This window comes from Lindgomyces ingoldianus (assembly GCF_010093535.1).
Source record: "Lindgomyces ingoldianus strain ATCC 200398 unplaced genomic scaffold BDR25scaffold_79, whole genome shotgun sequence".
In the NCBI taxonomy this organism is placed as follows: Eukaryota; Fungi; Ascomycota; class Dothideomycetes; order Pleosporales; family Lindgomycetaceae; genus Lindgomyces; species Lindgomyces ingoldianus.
In genome coordinates this window covers 11,403-19,410 of record NW_022985240.1, presented here as the reverse complement: position 1 = coordinate 19,410, position 8,008 = coordinate 11,403, and positions in this window count along the sequence as shown.

Genomic DNA, 8,008 nt, shown 5'->3' with positions numbered 1-8,008 from the left:
AAGTAAAAGTAGTATCTAAATAATATTCTAGGCTGTACTATACTATATAGTGCTAGAGCAGGTTGTTATAGGCTATAATAGAGTTTGTTAGGGTAAGGTCTTAGCAAAAGTAAGCAACTTAGGTGTGTAAGCAACTTGCCTATAAAGTACATTATAAGTAAAATAAAAAGTTATAGATTACTTTTAATTTATAACTATAGTTAATTATATAAGCTAGAGCTAATTAATATTAAAAGAACTTACTTATTACTAAAAAAATTACTACTTTAGTTTATAATAAGCTAGTTTAAAATTATAACTAAGATTGTCTGTACGCAGCAGTAGTGTTGCAGCCTAGACATAAACAATTGCGCACAAGCAGAATTACGTATCTATGTTATATAATGCTTATGTGTAAACCTCTATGCATAAACATCTAGATATCCCCCTTTTTTTTTATATAAAAGAAAGATAAAAGTAATAGAACTAAAAACATATTACTTTTACTTTACCTACTTTATACACTATGCACACTGTACACTACTCTTACTCTTGCTACTTAAGTGCTTATACTATAAGTAGCTAGCTATTAGAGCTTATTTAACACTAATTAGTAGTTAATTTAATTAACTATAAATTAGTAAAAGTAATAATAAAGTACCTACACTTTATAAAGTACTTTATTTTATTACTTATTCTTTAGAAAAAGTAATAATAAAGTATTTACACTTTATAAAGTACTTTATTTAGTTACTTATTTTTTAGGATAGTAAATTAATCTTTTACATTATACAGTAAGCTCTACTACTATATAAAGTAAGAAGGAGATAGTGTAAAACACATACTAAAGCTACTAAAGCTGTACAACCTAGCAGCTAGATAATAGCATATTAATCTTTTATATTATACAGCAAGCTCTGCTACTGTACAAAGTAAAAAGAAGATAGTGTAAGGCGTATACTAAAGCTATTAAAGCTGCACAACCTAGTAGCTAGACAATAGTAGTACTTATGTAATCTACTAGAAAAGCAATTAACTATACTATTATAATAAAATTTTATTAGTAACTAATAACTTTATGTAATAATAGAAAAAATAAAAAATAATTTTTATTATATAAATAACTTATAAAGGATATAGAGATATTAGAGGTAACACTACAGAATAAGACTAGCCTAAAGTACTAGAATAATAAGATTAATATGTAAAAAGCTTTAATAAGCTTATAAACTTAATTATACATAAGTTATATAATTACTAATCTACATATAATAACTTAAAAGAGCGCTACTTTTCTAAGTGTGTATATAAAAGATTTTAAAAGATAGACACTATAAGACTTTTTAGCACTTAGCTACATGTTTAAAAAAGAGCTTATATAAGTGCTAGAGGACAAAGAAATTACACTATAGCTAAGCACTAAAGGTACTTAAGCCTAAAAGCTATATAATATAGCATAAAAAAAAGTAATTACACTAAAAAGGCTTTATATATAACTTTTATTACTATATAAGGCTCTATATAAAAGTAGACTAAATATAACGCTACTATTAATACTAAATATACTAGCATTACCTACTTTTACACCTTAGCTAGCACTACACTAATTACTATACAAACAATATATGCCACCCTACCTAACGCCTACTCCACACCCTTAATTATACACACTACTGCCTGCAGTAGTGTATGCACTACTAATACTACCTGCATAATTTATACTACATTATAACTTGTATAAACTTCTACCTTAAAAAGAAACTACTAAAAAAAAACTTCTAGTAAATAAAATTATATAATTCTAAAAAGTATAAAAAAAAATAATAACTATATAAGTTAACTATATAACATTTTTATAGATAAAATAAAGATCTTTATTAATTTATGTTAATAGCTAGATATCTAAGAAACTTAGTATATAGACATCTTTCTAGACATCTTAAAAGGTTAGGTAAATATGTACTATATATATAACATAGGCCCTAGACATAACTAGAAGCATTTATATAACACTTTAAGTAGTTACTTTAACACTAATGTAAACTATAGCTAGTACTAAACAGACTAGACAATAATAACTTTTATATAATGCTAATAAAAAAACTTTAATAAAAGTTTATATAAAGTTTTTAAAATAATAATTAATAAGCTTATACTTACATAAAGGGCACTAAGAATAGAATTTTAAAGGGATGTTTTACTACACACTGCTGTTATATAAGCTTGTTAAGGATAACTAAAACTAGAATATGCTATGTTTACTATTAAGCCCTTATATAAAGCCTTATTTAGTAACTTATAAGTATTACTTTAAGTTACTATAGACTAAAAAGTAAACTAATACCTCTAGAAACTGCCTAATGCATACTATATAGACTATTAATATAACTCTGCATAATAAAAAAAAAGCTTCCTTCTACATAAAAAAAGACAACATAGAAGATTTTTATTTAAGTTTAGGCTATAATCTAGAGATAACTATACATAGACAAAAAAGTGCTTTATCTACTATAAAAAAGGATGTTAGTTATTAAACTACCTTTATAATAACTATATATAAGCAAAGAACTAGTATGTTGCCTTATATAAAGATTTTTATAATAAAACCTTATTATATAAAGCTATTACTTTATACATCTAAGACTTTAAAAGTTACTTTAAGGAAAAAAATAATTTGCATAATATAAAAAAAATAAAATAAGAAAGTAAAGATACTAAAAAAGCTATTAACTACTTTACCTCTGCTGCCTATCTATACTATGTAATAGAAAAGAACATCTATAGCATTAAACTTAAAAAATATGCTAAGCAGTTTATTCTTAGTAACTAATACTATATAGTATACTAAAGCAAACTATAAAACATAGGCGTAGTAAAGATCTTTACTATTAGTAAGTTCTAACTTAAAGTGTACATATAAGAAAACTTACATATAAAAATTAATTAGACACCTAGCTAAATAGATATTAGCTTTAAAAGCTAGACACTAAAAAAATTAATTAGTACTATATAAATCTAGAACTTAATTAGTCTAGTTATATACTATATCTTAAAGACTTTAACACTATTTTTGCTATTACTAGTAAATGCTAACTAACTTAAGGTATACTTTAATAATGTTTTAAATGTTATTATACATAAAAACAAAACTACTATACTTATTATATAAAAATAAAAACACTTTTTTTTTAATATTAGTAAAGAAAAATCTATATTTTTTTTAATATTAGTAAAGAAAAATCTATATTTTTTTTTACTAAATTAGAACTTTACTGCCTCTACTACTAATTTAGACACCTCTGCATAGAGAGACTCTAGAAAATGCTAACTAGCGCTAGCTATAACATTAATGCTGTAGTGCTAGAAAAGATTAAAAAGTTTTGCTACTTTTACTAATTATATAACTAGGCCTTATAAAGATTTAAGTTTATAATTAAAAATAACACCTACTTTAACTATAAGGTTATTATTAATGTTATATAAATTAATAATAAAAATGTCTTATATATTATTAATATAGACATATTATTTTAGGCTACTACATTCCTAAAATCTATGTCTGCATAAAATACTTAGGATGCACTATGTAAATGCTAGATTAACACTTATTAAAAACCTCTAAACTATATTATGCATAACTCTAGTATAAACTTTGCTTTAGAGAATTTTTAAGCTTATGTAAAAATTATAAAAGCTATATATAGGCAGATGCCTATAGAAGTATATTAGGCAGTTAGAAAGGTTAAGCGCGCGCACACACCTCTTTAATAAGTATTTAACATCTTAAAGACTAAGCTAGGTAACTATATAGATAATAAGGCTCTTCTATAGATAGCAGTTAAGGCTCTAAACAACACAGCTAGCCTACATAGTCTAGTACCTACGCTGCTAGTTTTTAAAGCATACCTAAGAATTAACCTAGACTTTTTACTATTACTAGACATTATTACATAAGCAAGCACTATATAAAAGGTAATAAAAATACTTTAAAAAGACTATATAAAAGTAAACATTAATTATATAATTAACACTTATAATAGCCCTATAATATATAAAGTTCTTAACTTCTTTCTTAGCTTAAAGATTATAGCATAGAGAGAGAAGAAAGGCTAGACTAGCCTATACAAGATTAAGAGTATTAAAGAAAAAGATGTTATTATTAAGAAAAAAAATAGCCTACTAAAGCTCTAATATACACAGGTTAAACTATACTATAAAAAAAAAAAAAAGATAACTTACTTATAATAAATAACCTAGATAAACTAATCTCTATATAAAAAAATCCTTTAAAGAAAAGAAAAAAAAATAGCCTTATAAAAATGTTATAAAAGCAGAACTAAAGCCTACTATAGACTAAGCCCCTAAGGATAGTAATGCTGCACTAGTGTAAAAAGAAAATATAAATACTAGAAAAAGTAAAAGGTAAAGAAAACTTATATAAAGTCTAGACTAGGTATTTTTAACCTAGAAAAAAAAAGATAATTAGGCTTTATTTATTAAGCTTTATATAGATAGTGTAATTACTACACCTAAAAAACTATTTAAGAAATTAGACTATATAAAAATAGACACTTTAATTACTAATAGCACTTTTAAGGTTATAGTGTATAACTTAATAAAGCATAAAGGTTAGATTTTTAACCTTTACTTTATATAAAAAGTAAAAGGTAAAATAACTTAACTATATAAGAAATCCTGCCTAGTGTTTGCTAGCTACTTAAATAAAAAAAAAAAAATCTTTACCTAGTTACTAACTATCTAGAGAATAAGCTAGAGACTACTCTTAGCTATAAAAGTAAGCTTAAAAGCTATATATAGAATACATTTTAAACTATGTAATATTACATAAGTATATATTTAATTAATAAATAAGCTTATGCGCACGCTGTACACAAAGCTACTAAAAAAAATGCGCTAAAGCTTTTTACTAAATATAATACTCTAGGTTGTACAACTTTTGTATAAAGCTACTAAATTAAGACTATATTAGTTTAAGACATACTATAACTACTATAAAGAAAAGCTGTGCATATACATCTTTTTATACAACCTTTACCTTTTAATTACTAATAAAAGAGAGCATACTTTTAGTATTACTAGTGTATAAACAAATAATACTTTAAGCATTATAATAAAAAATTTTGCATAAAAAGAAAAAAAAAACTATAAAAAATAAAGTTCTATGTAAAAAGTAAAACTATTTTAGTAAAAAAGTAACTTATTAAGTTTAATAGTAAAAAAATTAAACTTACGCATAACATAGTAGTCTTTACTTAGAAAAAATAAGTAAGCTACCTTTATATAATTAACTTAAAAAACAAAAATGCTGCATAATAATATGTTAAGTAATGTATAAAAAAGGAATATATTATATTTATATATTAACTAAAAACAGCATTTAACCTTTTTATTACTGCATAAACTATAGACTCTTTGCACAATAATATTAACACACTTAATGTATAAATTTAATAGTAGATAGATAAGAGTAAGTGTAGTCTTACTTCTCTACTATTATAGCTTAATTATATAAAGCTATTTATTTTTATAAATAGATTATTTACTAATAATAAAGACCTTAGCTTATAGCTAGAATTTTTAATTATATTAAGTAATAAAAAAAACTATATAAAGTAAAGTAACTACTTTAAAATACTAGGCAACATTATACACAAGAATTTTACTAAGTGTAAAAAAGTAACTAAGAGTGTTTTTACTAGTAAACTATATAAAATAGTTAAAAAGTTTAATAATATAATTACTTTTAGTATAACTTTATAGTAAATTATATAAACACTTAAACTACTACTAATTTTAGTAGTAATCTGCATAGATTTAAGGTTTTTATATAATTACCTTATTAAGCTAGGCACTACTAGTAAAAAGTAACTTATAATTAATATTATGTTACTTTATAAATTATATATAAAAAAAAAAATTACTAAAATTAAGTAAATTAATAGTAAAAATAACTTAGTAGATATATATATAAAAAAAACACTAAACTAGGCTTTTTAATTATTAGTTTTAACTAACTACCTCTTTGTTTAGATAGAAGCATCTGTAGACTAGCTAGATCTTATGCGCAAAGATGCCTTAGACTAACTAGACTAATAATGCTTTTATATAAAGCTTATTTCTTTTATTTTTTTTATTATACATACTTATTTTTTTTCTTATTATAAAATTAGAAGAAAAAGATATATAAAAAAATAGTCTATTTATCTAGTATATAGAAAAAGAAAAAGCTACTACCTCTTACATATAGTAGTTATAATGCAGACTATAGCTTTACTATACACATAAAGTGTAGGCATTAGCTTAGAAGTTAGCTAATATATAACACTTAATAAAAAAAAAGGTATTAGTAGTGCTACTATAATAATAAGCATATAAAGTTACTAAAACTTAACTATAACTTTAGACTAGAACTGCATAGAAGTACTTTTTATAACATACAACCTTTACTACTTACAGCTGCAAATTAGTGCTAGTAAGTAAGATAATATTAATATTATAAAATAGTAAAGCTGCTATATGCTGCTTTTTAGCCTATCTATAATTAGCATTTTATATAAAAAAGAAGTAAAAGAGCTAAAAGATTTATATATTTATGCTAAGATGCTAAATAAACTACTAATTAGTAGTAAAACTAGTTAAAAGAGTAATATAAATACGCCCTAGGCTGCTAGACTACATAAAGACGTTAAAGACGCCCGCACTAACAGCGCTAGAGTTAGAGGAGGAAGGCTAGAGAGACATCTCTCTCTCTCTCTCTCTATGTGTGTGTGTGTGTGTGTGTGTGCAGGTAAAAGTATCTATTACTATTAGCACTATATAAAAAGAGAAAAGAGCTAGAGAATAGTATAGTAAAGCTTAAAAAGTAAAAAATAAAAAAAAGAAAGTAAAAAAAAAAAAAAACTTTAGTATATACACCTCTCTACGCACCTGCCTATGTAAAGATCCTACACTATTCTAGCATAAAACTCTGCATAAAATAGTTTATATACTACTAAATTACTTATAAGGTAAGCGCATAAAAGCTAGATAATAATAGCCTAAAATACTTTACACTATTTATAAAGCTATTTATATAGTGTAACTAGCTTATTTTAATATATAGCATTACTAAGGTAAGTTTTAATAAATAAGGTAAAGTAAAGGCAGAACATAATTAAATAGACCTATATAAATAAAAAAAAAGTAATGCGTATAAAAGGCAACTTTTTAGATAAAAAAAAAGTTGCTAGTATCTATACATAGTAGTAGTGTTATAGCCTAGACATAAATAATTACGCATAAGCAAGATTACATATTTATGTTATATAATGCTTATGTGTAAACTTTTATATATAAATATTTAAATATCCCTCTTTTCTTCTATATAAAGAAAAGATAAGAGTAATAGAACTAAAAACATGTTACTTTTACTTTACCTACTTTATACACTATGCACACTATACACTACTCTTACTTTTACTACTTAAGTGCTTATACTATAAGCAGCTAGCTATTAGAGCTTATTTAATAAAGATTTTATTTTTTACTACTAACTTAGCTTTAATCTAAAACACTATTAGTCTTTATACTAAAAAATTAAATATATATATATAGTATATTAGCTTTTTTAGTACATCTTAATATTTTTATAAAGTACTTTTAAGTTTTACTATAGTTTATAGCTGTGTAGTTTATATATATCTTATATTTAAAATACTTTAACTAATTTTAAGTATTACTAATTTTACCTATTTTTCTAGCATAGTAGTCTTATTATGCTTTTTAATTATAGTCTATTATTTTAGTAATTTATTATTAACTGCTAAGCTTAGTGTAAATAAAAAAAGCTATAGTAGATTATAGTAAATTAAAAATAATTATATGCTAACTTATATTAAAAAGTGTATAATACATTAAATTAAAATAACTTTTAGGCTAATTTAGTTAGAATTTAGACTATTCTTTTTTTAAGTTATATTAGTAGTAGTTACTTTATTACATAGTGTTATTAAAACTTTATAGCTATTAT